General features: G+C 35.8%; 1 long non-coding RNA gene across 5 annotated transcripts in view; it reads left to right on the forward strand.

Annotated features, from left to right (window-relative positions):
* LOC111093253 overlaps positions 1–19,334 on the forward strand; it is a 151,665-nt gene that overhangs the window by 57,726 nt on the left and 74,605 nt on the right. For 2 of the 5 annotated variants that reach the window (XR_005380974.1, XR_005380970.1), the window contains exons 4-5: positions 3,708–3,802; positions 17,481–18,250. This is a non-coding gene — a long non-coding RNA (uncharacterized LOC111093253). Of the gene's footprint in view, positions 1–3,707; positions 3,803–17,480; positions 18,251–19,334 lie in introns of those variants that run through there. The other 3 variants (XR_005380971.1, XR_005380972.1, XR_005380973.1) reach the window with 2 other exon arrangements.

The following is a 19,334-nucleotide window of genomic DNA, read 5'->3' on the forward strand; positions in this document are numbered from 1 at the left end:
CTCAGAAAAATAAGAATAGAGGGGAACATCCTCAACTTGATAAAGAACATTTATTTTTAAAAAAATTTAGAGGTAACATCATACTTAATGGTGAAAGATTAAATGCTTTCCATCTGTGACAGGAAACAAGACAAGCAAGGATGTTTGCTCTCACCATTGTTATTCAACATTGTAATGGAAGTTTGAACAAGCATCATAAGATAAGAAAAAAAGTAACAAAAGTCCTATAGATCAGAAAGGAAGAAATAAAGCTGTAGCTATTCGTAGATGAGATGATAGTCTATGTAGAACAAACACCTCAAGGAATCTATAACAAGATTGGAAATAATAAGTTAATTCAGCAGAGTCACAGGCCAACATACAAATATTCACTATGAAAAAAAAAACACAAATATTCACTACGTTTCTGTATACTAGTATACTATATATAGTTTATTTCTATATACTACCAATAAACGCATGGAAACTGAAATGAATTATGTGATACCATTTATAATTGCTCAAAAGAAATGAAAAGTTTGCATGTTTGTATATTAACAAAACATATATAGGACTTATATCCTGAAAGCTACAAAATGCTAGTGAGAGAAATCAAAGATCTAAGTAAATGGAAATATATACTGTGTTCATGGATTAGAAGACTCAACAGAGCAAACTATGTTAATTATACCCAAACTGGTATATATATATACTGCATTTCCTATAAAAATATCAGCAAGGATTTTTTTTTTTTGGTAGAAATCCCTTCTTTTGTTGAGATAGATAAGATTACTCCAAAATACATATAGAAAAGCAAAGGAACCAGAATAGTTAAAAGAACTTTGAAAAAAAAAAAAAGGAAATGGGAAGAATTATACTATCTGATTTCAAGACTTGCAGTAATCAGGACTGTATGGTATTGGTGGAGACAGATCCATGCAACAGAACAGAGAACCCAGAAGTAGCCACCCACAAATACCACCATCAACTGGTGCTGTTCTTGTTTTTTACAATGGTGCAAAAGCAGTTCAATGGAAGAATAGTCTTCTCAACAAATTGAGTCAGAGAGGCACCTGAGTGATTCAGTTAAGTGTCTGCCTTAGGCTGGGTTCATGATCCCAGGGTTCTGGGATTGAGCCTCGTGTCGGGTTCCTTGCTCAACAAAGAGCCTGCTTTCTCCCTCTCCTGCTCACTTGTGCTCTCTCTCTCTCCTTCAAATAAAATCTAAAAACAAAAATGAATTGTGTGGGAGAAATAATACGTGCATATCCAAAAGAAATCCATAACTTAAAAACTTTTTTAATTAAAAAAACTAACCCCAACCTAAACCTCACACTTTGTACAAGGATTAACCTCAAATTGATCACAGATTCTAGCTGCCACATCCATGAGCATGCTGGGGGCACTAAAGGACAAGCCTTTTCTCATACAACTAATTGACCCCCTTGGACTTTCCTCCTTCTATCTCTCTTTTAAAGATTTTATTTATTTATTAATGAGACACAGGCAGAGAGATAGAGACACAGGCAGAGGGATAGGCAGGCTCCATGCAGGGAGCCCAACATGGGACTCAATCCCGCGTCTCTGGGATCACACCCTGGGCTGAAGGCAGCACTAAACCGCTGAGCCACCCGGGCTGCCCTACCTCCTCTCCTTTCAAATCCTGGTTGACCTCTTTCAACAAGCTGTACTTAGCCAGAAGGAACATAATAAGGTTATATACACAGTAATACCTTATTAGCTGAGTCCTGATACCCAAAGCTACTATAACTATGGATGATAAGTGATCTGATACACCAAAAGAATGAAGGACTTATAACTGATGCTCCAATAAGAAAGGGAACTTTGTTCATGTCATACTCCCTGCTAAAGACTATCTCCTGCCAAAGAGCAGCCAGGGGTATGACCCAGGGCAGCATGGGGAAAGCCAGACCCTTGTCCCTATACTTGAGGGACAGGTGGCTTGTATATTTCATAGAACATTGAAGGAGGACATCTTTTGAAATTCTAGCCCTTTATAATTTGGACAGTATTTTGAGATATAAAAATTTAGTTGGAAGTCTAAACTCTGAGAATTATAAATTGAAAGACAAAAAATTACCTAAACGTAGTAACAGAAATAGATCCTGATGGGATCCCTGGGTGGCGCAGCGGTTTAGCTCCTGCCTTTGGCCCAGGGCGCGATCCTGGAGACCCAGGATCGAATCCCACTTCGGGCTCCCGGTGCATGGAGCCTGCTTCTCCCTCTGCCTCTCTCTCTATCATAAATAAATAAAAATTAAAAAAAAAAAAAAAAAAAAAAAAAAAAAAAGGAAATAGATCCTGATTAGAACTAACATCTACTGAGCGCTCTACCAAAAGCCTGTTGGAATGGATACAAGTATTATTGCTATGTTACAGATAAAACCAAACGACACACCCTAGGTCAGAGGGCAAGTAAGTGGAGAAGTAGGATTTGAACTTAGGGCCACTCCTGCTCCTCACCACTGTTGGGTACTGACAGAAGCAACCTTTCCTCATGCAGAACTATGTGATAAGTGAATGGGGAGAGACCTAGAAACACTAGGAACTGTATTTCATACATCAACACTTAGATTTTGTATTTCATACATCAACATCAATTTAAAAAAAAAAGAAAAAAGAAAAAGAAGAGGAAATCAATATAGAGTTGCCAGTATTTATTGTGCCAAGAAAAAATATTGTTAAAGACAAGGATATTTTAACATCAAAATGTGTTAGAAGGATAGAACTTAATAAAAGAAAGTCCTTTAAATTGAATAGATTAGTTTTAGGAAAATCTTACTGCAGCAATTTTTAATTTTTTTATCTCTTTTTTTAACTTAACTACAAATCAGTAAAAATGTTGTCACAGCTCAGCACAGGTCTACAGACTGTCATTTGAAAAACAGTAGTTTAAAGATGATGGAGAAATTCATGTGAAATGTATAGAGAATCTGATCAAGACAAGACAAAAAATTTAGCCGTTTCATCTGGTTAAGAGTTGGCACAGTTCTGTTCGGAGCCATAGAAGTTAATATCCTCTCCAGCCCTGTAGAACCTTTTTACATGAGCCCTTGAAGCATCTTATGTGTGGCCATTGGAAATACTCTGGGAACAGAAAATCAGGAAATATTTCGTCTTATTCCTATTCACAGATTTAATCCTGAACTGGATGCTTTAACTTTTTCAAACCAAATTCATCTTGGTCTTTATTTTCACAGTCTCTAATTTATGCTAACTTTGGTTTCAAGTTGTTCTTTAGAATTCAATGGCCAAGTCTTGCCTTCTAGGACTTTGGCTCCCCTTCCATCATAATTCAGATTTCCCTACAGGCTCAAATGTTGTAGATTGCTTTGGGTAAACCATCCCCCTCAGCTCTACCATTCTAGGAATCCTTATCACAGGACCACACCCTTGGCAGGCAGCTTGACCACCTGTTTTACTTCTGTTTCATAGGAAGGAAATAGACAGTAACAGAAACTTATCTTTATCTTGTATAAAAGGGTTGGCACAAAACCTACATTAAGCTAATCAGATTGTCCACCAGGAATTCAGAATTTGAATATCTACCCTAGTAGCACAGGGCAGAAAAATCATTACAGCTGAATCATTCTAATCATAGCACCTTGAAGAGATTGTATTTTATTTATGAAAAGTCGGTTCTCAGAGTTGCCCTGCTTCCTGTTTTTCTTGATTTAGTCTTTTTCTTCTGTTCTCTGCTGTTGTAGAGTCTTCCAGTTTTGCCATCTGCTTCTTCACTGACGCTTCTGCTTTCTAAAGTGGAATCTTACCATCAGATGATAACAGTCAAATACTCTAGCAGGTACACTTTATTATTCATAATATTCATAATGAAAATTGCTAAGGTTTATTGAGGCCTTACCAGACCAGCGTTGTGTAAAGTGTTCTGTATGTTTCCTAATCTCCACAATGACCTCAGGAAATGATGATATCCTAACATCCTTGACACTTTCCTGGTGAGCACATCAAGGTTTAGAGACAGAAATTGTTTTATCTGAAATTATGATACTACTGGGTAGAGGAGACGGGTTTGAATTGCAGGTCAGTCTGACCTCTGACACTGCCTCTAGTCATGACATGTGTGCTTCGTTCTGATTCTGTGGTACAAGCAAGATCTTCTCAATAAAATGTATAAATCTTGGAATTAGGGCAGCCCAGTGGCTCAGAGGTTTAGCGCCGCCTTTGGCCCAGGGCCTGATCCTGGAGACCCAGGATCGAGTCCCACATCAGGCTCCCTGCATGGAGCCTGCTTCTCCCTCTGCCTGTGTCCTCTGCTTCTCTCTCTCTCTGTTTTTTTTTTTTTCATGAATAAATACATAAAATATTTTAAAAAATAAATCTTGGAATTAATAACACCCTTTTCTGATAGCATTCTGATTATTTGAGCTCTTGGTTTAAGACCCATATTGAAAAAATAAAGTGTGGAGAATTTCTGTCAGCATTGCCTTATTATTAAAGCCATTTTCCCTCTTTTTGATAGATATGACATATATTGCACAAAGAACACATCTAGGCATCTAGAGCAGGCTGCGATACTCCATGATAGGCCAGAGGAGAGTGTAGGAGGGAAAAGGTACATGGCAGGGTCCTGATTATACTCAACCAACAAATGTTAACTTAGTACTTATTCTTTATGTTGTACACTACTAGGCACTAGAAGTACAGAGCAGAAAAATACCTAGCTCTATGCAGCCCAAAGAGTTCATGGTCAAGTGGGTTAAGAGATAAATAAACTAGAAAAATGATTGAAGTATATAACAATTAAAGTAATAAATATTTCTTTTTATTTTTTTTTTTAAAGATTTTTTATTTATTTATTCATGATAGTCACAGAGAGAGAGAGAGAGGCAGAGACACAGGCAGAGGGAGAAGCAGGCTCCATGCACCGGGAGCCCGATGTGGGATTCGATCCCGGGTCTCCAGGATCGCGCCCTGGGCCAAAGGCAGGCACCAAACCGCTGCGCCACCCAGGGATCCCAATATTTCAATTTAATTACAAATTTTGATTTATATAAGTATACTGTAACTTATGCTCCACACATAAAATATTCAAATAAACACATTACAATGTTATATCAATGGCTACAAAAAAAATTGCTTAAACTGAAATAATCCTTTGACAATGACTAAAAATGGACAGTATAACCAATGGCTAAAAATGGACAATATGCCCTTTTTTATACAATAATAATGATATCTGAAATGTTGCAATGGTTGTAAAAATGGTTTTACCAGAACAATAAAGTTATATTTAATGGGAAAGTATTTAATACATTATCTAACATCAGTTTTAAAATATAAATTTAAATTAACTATAATTAACTAAAATTAAAAATTCATTTTCTCAGTTGCATTAACCATATTTTAAGTGCACAGTATCCACAAAAGAGTGCTTACTACATAGTTAAATAGTATTTCAGTGTGATTCACATTTTCTCACTGATATCACACTGTGTATGAGTGAGCTAAATTTGAAGTCCAAGGAGGGAAATGTTTATTCATGACCTAGCTATGCAGATATGAGAATTTATCTTGAAATAGAAACTTTCTATAATACACATCAAAATAATGATTTTGGGATGCCTGGGTGGCTCAGCATTTGAGCGTCTGCTTTCAACTCAGGCCGTGATCCCGGGGTCCTGGAATCAAGTCCCTCATCAGCGGAAGCCTGCTTCTCCCTCTGCTATTTCTCTACCTCTCTCTGTGTCTTTCATGAATAAGTAAATAAAATCTTTAAAAAAATGATTTTATAGAATTTTTTGACATGACTCAATATGCAGAAGATTTTAATTATAATTCACAGAGTTATATAAATTGACTACAAAAATTACAGGAAAATTTTGAAGATTTTTTTGTTGATATTTGTAAATGTAGAGCTACTTTTCAAATTTATGCAATTCTCTTTAGAATTTGTGATTATTACTAAGTTGATATAGGGAGAAATTTACTAAAGTTGGAAAGTGGTTATGTCTTTGCTTCAAAGTCAAATCTATTCTGTAAACATCACAAACTAGTTTTGTCAATGTGGATGGAAATATGAAACAATGATTTTTGGTACTCATTCAATTTTACTGGAAAATTTAAGTATGTTTCAAACATGTTGAATAGCTAAAATTACTTTAACTGCAAATTTTTTATTTATTTATTTATTTATTTATTTATTTATTTATTTATTTATTTTAAAGATTTATTTATTTATTCATGAGAGACACAAACTGAGAGAGAGAGGCAGAGACATAGGCAGAGGGAGAAGCAGGCTCCTTACAGGGAACCCTCAACGGGGGACTCAATCCCGGATCCCGGGGTCATGACCTGAGAGCCAAAGGCAGGTGCCCAACTGCTAAGCCACCCAGGCATCCCAAATTTTACGAAATTTAAAGACAGATAAAACATTTTTAATGAAATTTAGCATGTGAATTGAAACATGTTGTGTAAAAGATGGTGATATTGATTTATAATAAGAAATCTATATTTGATTTTCCTTCATGGTTCCTGGCACATGGCCCCTAAAACTTTTATGATTTCTTAAGTAATGACAACTATAGGGGAACCTTTTGTTTCTTGCTTGTGAAATAGCTCTAGAAGAGAAAAAGGCGAAATGGTTATTCATAAGAAGCTCCTTTCCACTACACCTGAATTGACGATAATGCAGTGACTTTTGGAAAGCCCCTAAAAATGGGTTCTGGTTGTCCAAGAAACCAACCATGGTTAGAAGGTTGGAATTTTCAGTCCTACTGAGGTCTGAGAGAGGGACTGTAGGTTGGTTGATCACCAATAGCCAATGATGTAATCAACCATGTCTACATAATGAAGACTCCATAAAAACTCAAAAGGACAGATTTCAGACAAGTTCCAGGTTAGTAAACATACAGAGGTGCTAGGAAGTGGCATACCAAGAGAACATGGAGGCTCTACACCCCTTTTCCACATATCTTGCCCTATGTATCTCTTCTATCCAGGTATCCCTGATTATATCCTTTTATAAAAAATTGGTAATCTAGGAACTAAATGTTTTCCTGAGTTCTGTGAGCCACTCTAACAAAGTAATCAAACCCAAGGAAAGGATTGTGAGATCCTCTGATGTATAGCTAGTTGGCCAGAATCACAGGTGACAATCTGGATTTGGGATTGGCACCTGAAGTGGGGAGAGGCAGTCCTGAGGAATCTGATACCACCTCCAGGTAGGTAGTGTCTTAATTGAGTCAAATTATAGGGCAGCCAGCTGGTATAGCAGAATTTTTTGAAGTGTGGGAGACTCACACAGTTGGTATCAGAAAGTGAAATAGTTTTGTGGCAGAGTATTGAGAGTAGACACTTAGGAGGAGTGTTTTTTTCCTTCACAAATACACACTACATTTTGAAGATTTTATTTCAAAACCTAAAATATAGTCATTAATAAGTTTCATTTTGATTATGTGATGAGAAATAATACTTTGAATATAGATTAAATAATATGTATTACAAAATTAATTTCATCTATTTTTACTTTTTATAATGTAGGCTACTAGAAAATTTAAAATTACATATGTGGCTTGCATTATATTCCTATTGGATAAAACTGCTCTAGAGCATAGGGTGAGGTTAAAAACAACTTTTTAAAATGTGCAGAGCACATATGGAAACACAAATGGAAACACAGATAAGGAAAAAAGATGGAAATGAGGGAGAGGGATCAGTGAGGAAAACATTTTATGAAGGAAACAGTGAAAATATCAAATACCATGGAGAGGTTAATTAAGATGTAATAGAGGGGAATAAAAAGAATATTCCTAATTGTTTTGGAAGGAGGATTTGATTTTGCTAAATGGAGATCTGCTAGTTCTTTTAGGTTTGCTAAGCTTACTTAGGTAGGCCCAGTGCAGTGTTTGGGAGGACTGGAAAGTCCTTCACTTAACATCAGGGAAGAATTTGGTGTCTCTGTGGTGGAGGAAAGTAGGGCCAAGAGACATGTAGGAAAGATAAATGGGAGATATCAGAGGGGAAGGAAGAGAGAAGAGCTGGTGAGATGTCTTGACACTAAATGACAATGGGATGGAGGAATGGTGTACTGGTTCAGTGATGAAGAAGCTGAAGAGCTCAAAAGAAGGATGACTAATGTTATATATGAAGTTGTTTGCTTTAGCTCAGTGTAATCTATCTCTTGTGTTTTGGCCAAACTATCAGTACATTCTACTGCCCGTTTGCAGACCTATATGAGCGTATTTTGTATAAATAACAGAAAACAATTACATTGCAAGCATGGATTGTTGTGATATAAAACAACAAACATAGGTTGTAAAATGCTCCACATAACTGAGTTGAATGAGGCCATGAATCCAGGATCACAGTGAGCCTGAAAAGATGGGAGTGTTTTCTGTCCGGGGGAATGGACAATTCCAATCTGTTCTAGCCATCCTGTTCCACTTAAGGGAGGGTGGAGGGGTGACTAAGAAACATTTGTGAACTTCATAGTCCAGAGACATAAGTACTCTAAAATACTGAAACCTAATCATTGGACTATAAATTGCTTTACTAACTCCACACCTTAGCACCAAATTACTAAAGAACTATTTATATAAGTACCTTTTATCCAGCACATCACATCTGCCTGTCAAGAAAAAATATATATATTTACCAAAAGGCCAAAAACACCATTTGAAAAGGCAGAGCAAGCATTAGAACCAGACATGGCAGGGATGTTGGAATTATCTGACAGGGAATTTAAAACACCTGTGATTAACATGCTAAGGGATCTAATGGATAAAGTAAACAGCATGCTAGAACAAATAGACAATATAAGCAGAGAGATGGAAATCCAAAGAAAGAACCAAAAAGAAATACACAAGATAAAAACACTCTAACAGAAATGATAAATGTGTTTGAGGGCTCATTACTAGAATGAACACAGCTGAGGAAAGAATCTCTGAGCCAGAGGATATATCAATAGAATTCTCAAAGCTTAAAAAGTTAAGAGAACAAAGACTTAAACAAAACAAAAAACAAAGAAAAGCAGAATGGAACAAAACATTCAAGGACTGTGGGACAGCTACAAAAGATGTAGCACATGTGAAATGAGATGGCAGAGGAGCAAAACCAACAGAGGAACAAAGAATTACACCTGATTTCTCCTCAAAAACCATGCAAGTAAGAAGAGAGTGGATCACAATATTTAAAATGTTGAGAAGAAAGCCCCCACCAACCTAGAATCCCATACCCTGCAAAATTATCTTTCAAAAGTGAAGGAGAAGTAAAGACTTTCTCAGACAAGTAAAAACTGAGGGAATTTGTTACCAATAGACCTTGCAAGAAATATTAAAGAAGTTCTTTAGAGAAAAGAAAAATAACATAGGTCAAAATCTCAGATCTAAAGTAAGGAAAAACATCGAAGAAGGAATAAAAGAAGGAGAAAAAAAACCTTTTTATTTTTCTTATTTTATTGATCAAATAGTAGTTTATACAAAATAATGTCACCAATGTGTTCAATTATGTATGCTTAGATATATATGTGCTTATATATATGAAATGAATGACAGCCAGGATATAAGAGATGGGAAGGAGGAATTAGGATTATTTTGTTATTATAAGATACTCACACTATCTGTGAAACAGTATAGTGTTATTTTAAAGTGGGTTTGGATTAGCTATAAATATAGATTACAAACTCTAGAGCAATGACTAAAAAAAGTAAAAAAAAAAAAAAAAAAAAAAGAGAGAGAGAGAGAATATAACCAATCAGTATACTAAGTAAGACAGGAGAGAAAATGGAATGCTCAGTTAAAACCACAAAAGGCAGAAAAATATTGGAAGACAAAAATAGAAACAAAGAAAAAGGCCAACAATAGAAAACCGTAATAAATTGGGCAGATATTTATGCAACAATATCACTAATCACTTTGAATGTCAGTGGTTTTAAGTGCACCAATTAAAAGGCAGAGATTGTCAGAGTGGATCAAAAATGTGAGCAGCAGAAAGTGAGTTTCATCATCACTGTTCAGTGCAGACAGAAATGACGTTAGCCAAGAAACTAAGTGCTGTTAACTGTGGACTGGAATGTCAGATAGCATGGCTTCTGCTCAGAACTAACATACGCTGACGTTGTGATAGTTGTGAATTACAAACTGACACTGAGTCAACTGGTAGATCTGAGAGATTAATCTGTGTTTGGCAGATCCTTAACTAAAATTTTTTAGGCTTTGCTTAGTGTCTTTCAATTCATAAAGCAACTTTATTTTTATTACCTTATTTACTGAAAGACTGAAATTAGTGTCCAGGTATGTGTTTCGTTACGAGAGGAGTGCATCATGTTAACAAGAAAATCACACTAGTGATTAAGGTAATGAAAGTGATTAATAAAATGTTTAAAGTAATGGAGGCTATTTAGCCTGGAAAAGACAATCCAGTGCAGTTCCTTCCTAAATACTGGATGGGTGTGTGTGGATGGATGGTGGATGGGTGGATAATGGGGTAATGGACTGGTGGAAAGAGCAACCATGGAGGAAATTTGACAGTGACCTTCAGATTTGCAAAAGTTTCTACACAAACCATTCATAGAACTTTTAATATTTCTTATAAGATGAGTCTACTGGCAATGAATTCCCCCTTTTCTTTTTAACCAAGATCTCCTGAAAATTCTTTGGGCACAAATTATAGGAGGACAGGATTTTGATCTGCAATTAAAAGTAAAGCCATCAAAACTAAAGATCCTTCACACATTGGATCTTCCTTCCAAGATCCCTTCTCTGTATCATTCAGTTGTCATTATCTGACAGTCTCATATTCTGTTGAGAGCAGCTGGCTCTCACTCCCAGATCATTTTGTGTTGGTGAGGAGTTGTTTGGCTTATAAGAGGGGGTACATGCCATCATAGGAGGGGGTACATGCCATCAGTGTTGAATGAGAGAGTGCTGAGCATCTATATAGTCTAGCTTATCTTAAATATAAACTCTTATGCAACTTATTAATTCAATTGATTTTATTGATCCCTCTCTGTGTGCTAGATAAAGAAACAAAGATACATAAGAAGGTAGACCAATTGAAAAATAACTGGGTTAAGTGCTGTTCTGGTGGTTCGAAAGTTACATAAGCTCAGAGAAACTGTATTTTTGCTTGGGTGGTTTCACTGAAGAAGTGTGGTCCCAAAAGGACCTTGAAAATAAAGAGAACTTTATGAGATGGAAAAAGAGTAAAACAGTAGGAACAAAGACTCAAGGAAAGAAACATGGATGTCATGTCAGGGATGGATTTAAAGCTGGAGAATGGAGCACATTATCGAGCTAGAGGCATTGATGGAAGATGAGGGGATTGAAAGACTTAGAATGAAGTTTAGATATTATCTTACTTGCAAAGGAAAGTCACCTGGGCCTTTGGAAAACTGACTTGACCAGAGTCATTTATAACAAAAAAATATATATTTGGTCTTCATCAAATTGCTAGTATAGAGCTCCTAAAACTGCTGGAATTTCCTGTGATGAGAGTTCTAAAGATATCTTTTGCTATGTTAATGAGGTGTCTTTTTGAAGCACCAAAGGATGGGGGGCTGGCTGTCAATTGAACCAGCCCTGTGATTGGAGGCTTGGAATTTTCACCTTCACCCTCCTGACCTCTGGTTATTAAATCAATCTCCAATATCCAATGATTTAATCACTCATGCCTATGTAATGAAACTTCCATGAAAACCCAAAGGACAAGGTTCAAGAGCCTCCGGGCTGGTGAATACATGGAGATTCAAGGATCCTGGCACACCTATAGAAAGTATTGAAGGTCCATGGCCTTTCCCCATACCTTGTCCTATGTGTCTCTTCCATTTTGCTGTTCTGAGTTAAATTCTTTTATAATAAGCAGATAATCTAATAAATAAAATGATGAATTAGAGAGGCTTATTCTAAGCCTTAAACAACAGAAAATATACAACTAATTATGGCTAATAAATCAATAGTGAGGATAAAATAATAAATACTAAAAAGAACTAAATTAATCCAAAAAGACAGGAAAAGAATAATAAAGAAACAAAACAGATGGAATCAGTAGAGAACAAGATGGTAGTCTTGAAAGCAATCATATTGGTAATTCTATTATACAAAAGTAGTCTAAAGATTCTAATTAACCAGCAGAAATTTACAGACTGAATATAAAAGCAAAACTTAACTATATACTATCTATAAGAAATACATTTTAAATATAAAGACAGTTCAATTAAAAGTAAAGATAGAAGATAGACCATGCAAGTATTTATCATAAGAAAGCTGTACTATATTAATATTATATAGCATGGAATTCAGGACAAGAAATATTTATTACCCAGGATAAAGAATTACATTCTATAATGCTAGAACACTCAATTCCTCAAAAGACAAAATACTCTCAAATGTGGAAGCACCTATTTCTATAGTACCAATACATTTTATGAAATAAAAACTGGGAAAACTAAAATAAATAGACAAATACATGAGTGTGAAAGATTTCCACATTCCTCTCGGTGTCATCATTAAATAGAGTTCCCACCCCAAATTAGCAAGCCATAGAAAATTTAAACAATACTATCAACTGGCTAGACCCAACTGACATGAATAAAACACTCCATCCAATATGGCAAGTAACATATTCTTTTAAAGTGGGTTTGGATCATTAAGGAAGATAAACCATTTACTGGGGCATTAAAAAAACAGGTGAGCAGATTTCAAAAGGTTGAAATCACATACTCAGACCACAACAGAATTAAACTGGAAATAAGTAACAAAAAATAATCTAGAATATCCTCCAATAGATGTGAATTAAATAATGCTTCTTAAATAATCCATGGCTCAAAAAAGTAAACATAAGGGAAATTAGAAAATATTTTGAACTGAATTATTAAAAAAAACTGCATGTCAAAAGTTATGTGATGCAGCTAAGGCATAAAATTAATAGCTTTAAGTGATTATATTAGAAAAGACAAAAGATCTAAAACAAATGGCCTAAAATAGTGAGAAAAGAAGAACAACGTAAATAAAAAAAAAAAAAAGAGAAGCTAAGAAATAATAATGTCTAAAATCAACGTAATAGAAAACAGATAAACAAGAGAAAACTAGTGAAACAAAAGCTAATATTTTAAAAGATAAAAAAAAATTGATACACTTCCGGAGCGCCTGAGTGGCTCAGTCATTTAAGCATCTGAGTTTGGCTCAGGTCATGATCTCAGGGTCCTGGGATAGAGCCCCGCTTCAGGCTTCCTGCTCAGTGAGGAGTTTGCTTGTCCCTCTCCCTCCCCCAACTTATGTTCTCTCTCACTCTCTCTCAAATAAATAAAAATATTTTTTTAAAAAAGATATACTTCTAGTTAGACAAATAAAGTAAGCAAGATGGGGATCCCTGGGTGGCTCAGTGGTTTAGCGCCTGCCTTCGGCCCAGGGCATGATCCTGGAGTCCTGGGATCAAATCCCAGGCTCAAGTCCACGTCAGGCTCCCGGCATGGAGCCTGCTTCTCCCTCTGCCTGTGTCTCTGCCTCTCTCTCTCTCTCTCTCTCTATGTCTATCATGAATAGATAAATAAAATCTTAAAAAAAAATAAAGTAAGCAAGAAAAGAGATACAAGTAAGCAATATCAGAAATCTAAAGGAGACATCACTGCAAATCTTGCTAAAAATTAAATGAATAATATGGTATTATGAGCAATTTTATGCCAATGAATTCGATAGCTTAGATGAAATGAAGACATTCTCTAAAATACACGTATTACCAAAATGCAGAAAAGAAGAAATAGGAAATATGAATAATCCTCTATCTATGAAAAATTTGATTTTTTAGTTGAAAATATTCAAGGCTGAGTGAAGTAAGCCAGTCGGAGAAGGACAAACATTATATGTTCTCATTCATTTGGGGAATATAAATAATAGTGAAAGGGAATATAAGGGAAGGGGGAAGAAATGTGTGGGAAATATCAGAAAGGGAGACAGAACGTAAAGACTGCTAACTCTGGGAAACGAACTAGGGGTGTTGGAAGGGGAGGAGGGCGGGGGGTGGGAGTGAATGGGTGACGGGCACTGGGGGTTATTCTGTATGTTAGTAAATTGAACACCAATAAAAAAATAAATAAATAAATAAATAAAAAATATTCAAGGAACAACCTAGGCTCAGAAACAACCCAGATTTCATTTATGAATTGTACTAACTCTACACAAAAACTGCTTCACATAAGAGAAGTGTTCTGAATACTTCTATACTTATCTATTGAGACCCAATTTATCTTAATAGCTAAACAAGACAAAGATATTGCTGTCTAAACATGTAAAAATCTTTTAACTGCTAGCACATTGAATCCAGGACTATATAAAAAAAGATAATAAAACATCAGTAGAGTCAATCTCAAGAATATAAAGTTGGCTTAACATTTAAAAATAACCAATACTCACCAAATTAACAGAACAAAGGAGAAGAATATATTAATATTTTGTATGAAAATTAAAACAGGGAAATGCCAGTATAATACCAATCAAAATTGCTACAAGTAAAAACAAAATATGAAATGTTAACAAGAATGTGGCACAAGTGGACATTCCTTTATTGGAGGGTACATACATGTTACAATTACTTTGGAAAACCACACAGTCATTTCTTACAAAATTATACATATCTCACCATACGACTGAGCAAATGGTCTCTTAGATGTTCATATTTACAAAGAGCAAATGAAAACATGCTCACACAAAATTTGTGTAGAGACGTTATTTATAATAGCTTCAAACTGGAATAACTGATTCATCAAATGTGAATTCATAACAAACTGCTGGATATCTGCACAATAAACTACTGCTCAGCAGTAAAATATAATGGAATTTCAGTACATGAGGGCAGCCCCCGTGGCTCAGCGGTTTAGCGCCACCTTCAGTTCCTGGAGGCCAGGGATCGAGACCCACGTCGGGCTCCCTGCATTGCATGGAGCCTGCTTCTCCCTCTGCCTGTGTCTCTGCCTCTCTCTCTCTCTCTCTCATGAATAATTAAAATTAAAAAAAAAAAAAAAGAAATTTCAGATCATGCAACAATGTAGATAAATTTCAAAAATTAGTTGAACAAAAGAAATCAGACTAAAAAAACACATATTGTATGATTCCATTTATACTATTTTGGAATAGGCAAAGTGAAAGTCCAAGTATACAAAGCCCATCAGGGGATGCTTGGGGGCTGTAGCAGGAGAGGGGAGTTGACTGCAAAGGATCATGGGAAAATGTGCAGGCTAATATATCCTAAATCTTGAGTCTGACTGTGATTATATGGGTGTATACTGTACAGTTTTTAAACTCATTGTATTATATGTTTTAAATGAGTGTAATAAATCAATAAAATTGATTTAAAAATTTAAAGAGAGCCAGTAGAAGACAGTAGCTGACAAATATAAAGAAGAAATCTTGTACAGGGACTTTCTGAGGAAATGAGAGTCCAATTCATTTTTGGTTTACCTCTGCCAACACAAACATAAAATCAGAAACTTCCAGGGCTGATTTATTAAGATTTAATAATAAATCAATTATCATAAGATCATCAGCAGGCTTGTTCTGTATTCCACCTCATTTTCACTTTGTCAGTCTCTTTTCCATTTACAATATTAAAAGTTGCATCTCACTTGAATGAGTGATCTATGTTGTTCCAAACCATGGCAGAAAGAAGTACTATGTAAAATATTCATATGGCAAAACTACATTGTAAAATAGAGCTTTGGGGGAGCCTGGTTGGCTCAATCTGTTAAGTGTCCTACTCTTGATTTTGGCTCAAGTCATGATCTCAGAGTGGTGAGATAAAGCCCTCTGCCTAGCTCTGTGTTGGGCATGGAGCTGCTTAAGATTCTCTCACTCCAGGGGATACCTGGGTGGCTCAGTGGTTTAGCACCTGCCTTCGGCCCTGGAGTCCCAGGATCAAGTCCCACATTGGGCTTCCTGCATGGAGCCTGCTTCTCCCTCTGCGTGTGTCTCTGCCTCCCTCTCTCTCTGTGTCTCTCATGAATAAATAAATAAAATCTTTAAAAAAAAAAAAAGATTCTCTCACTCCCTCTCCGTCTGCCCCTCCTCCTGCCCTGTCTCATTCTCAAAAAAATAATATAAAATATAGTATTGTATTTATAAAAGGAATACATTCTATTGTAAAAAAATTTAGGAAACACAAAAAATAAATGTCATTTATTTCACTTACAGTTATGATTCTCAGTAATCACGAATATGCATATGTATAAACAAATATTTACTGAGTGACTACTGTATGTCAGGCATTGTGCTAGACTTAGTGAGCAAAACAAAGTCCTTTCCCAGATGGAAGAGACAGCCATTAATCCAATAATACACAAATGAACATAGTACTTTATACTGTTTTATAACCTGTTTGTGTACTTGACTATATATTGCAAATATATTTCCATGTCATTTATATTTTTTTCATAATATTTAATAATGTCTGCATAGTATCCAAGGTCACCATTTTATCTATTTTTAGCCAGATTTTCTTTTATTGGCTATTTAGGTAGTCTTCCTCCTCCTTCTATTTTTGCTGTTCTTGTTTTTGCTAGTATCTACAATACTAATGTAACAAAATCTACGTACCTATCTTAAGTATTTTCCAAGGATGATAATTCTAAGAAATGAACTTAGTTAAAAGATATAGATTCTAAATAATTTGACATATACTGCTATATCTGTAATTTTATGTTAGACATTTTATCAACTTAGATATTTGTGTGGTCAGTTTGCATGTGGTCTTGCATCATCAGTGCAAAAGAAACACATTTAATTGTGTCCACTGAGATTTTGCTACCCTGAACTTTATCCCTCTAAAATGTTGCTGTCTGGGGAAATGAGGTACAGAACTACTGGTTTTTCTAGTTTTGAATGTTCACAATATAACCTTTAAAACTTCTATGTTTCTGCTAATTAGCCCACGTGAACAAATGTATATCTCAGGCAGTATTATGAAAAAATAATTATGACATGAGTTCCTCCGTTGTTTCAATCAATCAAGTTCTCCATAATTTAATCCAGGAAATACAAATGCAGAAAAATAATAGTCGGGACTAGTGGTGACTGAAGACTAACACTGATTGTCCAGAATTTCTTGTTGATTGTTTTTGGCAGATATTTTTAGGCTAACTCCATTTCTCAGAAAACACATAGAAGTGTTCCCTTCTCATTCAGTTTCTGTAATTCTTTTTGACATTAATGAGAGACTATATAAAGATCAAGTACACAAAATATCATCAAATAAACTGATAGCAGAGAAACAACAATTTACACAAATAGAATTTACATGAATTCTTTCTGCCGTGTTTCCAACAAATAGAGCTATAAAGCACTCAATTTTGGATGTGATCTAACTTATTACACAAAAGCAGATTACCATAAAGGGGACTGTTTTCTTCTCCACCTCTTTAGGTAATTCCTTTTGAGATTGAAAGGGGCTTTATAACACTTCCAAGGAAGGAAGTGCTTCCTTTGAAAAGGCGTTTATCTTTAAACGTAACAAATAAGGCTTTTTTTTTTTTCCAGATTGTAACATTCTGAAGATCACAACATGTTCAGAATTAAAATATTCTGCTCATCACCAGAAATTCAGGAATGCTAAGAGATGGTAGTTAAATGTGCTAGAAAACTCTCCTCATACCAGGCCAGGTTCTCTTTGTGATAAATTTCCTAATTCCCATCCCCATAAACCATACTACTTTTTAAAAAAATATAAATCTAAAATGAAAAGCTTACAGGTATAGACAAATATTGACCTTCTGTAGAATCCACAAAGATCTCTATATTCTGACAATGGCAATCTACTCACAGCCGAAGAATAGGAAAAGATTATGGAAAAATACATTTTTTCCTTAATGACACTCAACATTGTTACCATATTCCTCTAACCTTAGATGTTCTTATGCTTAGTGATTGTTGGTAATAATCATTTTAACAAGAATAGTAATCATTTCTTCATTAAAACTGTCATAATTTAAGGTATTTTAGACTGCAGTCTATTAAACATGTATCTTCTAATCAAATTATGACTTTAAACTACAGATTGTATGCATTTATAAGCCAAATAAATTTAGGCTATGTTTGTATTAGACGTTGTATGATACACTATGAAATTTAACTATATAATCCAAACAGTTCCCCTAACACAGCAAATTAGACCTTGTAGTCATATAATGCAGAAGAATTCTAAGTATTTAAACCATTTGATTTATCCTCTTATCATTTAAAAAATGAATATAGGATCCCTGGGTGGCGCAGCGGTTTAGCCCTTGCCTTTGGCCCAGGGCCCGATCCTGGAGACCTGGGATCGAGTCCTACATCGGGCTCTCTGCTTGGAGCCTGCTTCTCCCTCTGCCTGTTTCTCTGCCTCTCTCTCTCTCTCTCTCTCTCTCTGTGACTGTCATGAATAAATAAATAAAATCTTTAAAAAAAAAATGAATATAATTGTGAAATTGGTCTATTGAATATTCCGAGTGTTGTTGGGTGTGGCATCATTCCCTAGCTGTATCCAAGTCCACATTTGCATCAATTGAGATGCTTTGGTTTCAAGAAAAAGAATACTGAATTGTAGGTGACTTCAACAATAGAGGTTCGTTAATGAAGCTAAAGCAAAAATCCCAGGTTTGGGATTTCAACAGGTTAGCAAGGCAGAGGTTTCAGATAGGCTGAGTGCACCTCTCAGATTTCACTCACCACCCTAGAAGGTGGTGGTCACAGCCACACATCATACCTCCACTTATCAGAATCGAAGCCGATAAGACACCAGCAGAGCATCTTCTGTGGGCATCTCACTCTTATCAAGGAAGAAAAAGTGTCAGAGAATGATCCTAACACCCTACCCACCAAATGGATTTCTTCTCAGGTCTCCTTGGCCAGAACAGGGTCATTTAGCAAAGCCTCACTTGAAAAGGAAATCAGAAAACTAGTTTCTAGAATTTCAGCCTTAGTAGTGGGAGGCAAGCTTAGGACTACAGAGGAAGAAGAGCTGGAGAAAGGCTGTTGGCCAGACAGCCACGGCACTTTCTGAACAAGAGCAAAATATGGTAAGAAGTCACTCTTAATATTTTGGGGGTTTTGCTAGAGGCTGCAGAGACAGAGAATAAAGCATTTCTGATGTAAGTTTACTTTCCTATGTTGTCAACTGTTTCACAACTTCCTCTTTCCTCAGACTTCTAGAAGCCCCCTTCTGTACCATCATTCTCCAGTCTGTGGACTGGGTCCTTCTTTCAGGTACAAAATAGAAGGATTCCAAAGAGGACATCCAGGTGCCCTTGTCATCCAACCTGCTGTCTTACTGGGACCTGAACACAGGACCACCTGCTCTCCTGATGTGGTTGATAGACTCTCTTTTGCTGCGTCTTCCCAACTTACCTATGAGAT

Source organism: Canis lupus, chromosome 29, assembly GCF_011100685.1.
Source record: "Canis lupus familiaris isolate Mischka breed German Shepherd chromosome 29, alternate assembly UU_Cfam_GSD_1.0, whole genome shotgun sequence".
NCBI classification, from domain to species: domain Eukaryota; kingdom Metazoa; phylum Chordata; class Mammalia; order Carnivora; family Canidae; genus Canis; species Canis lupus.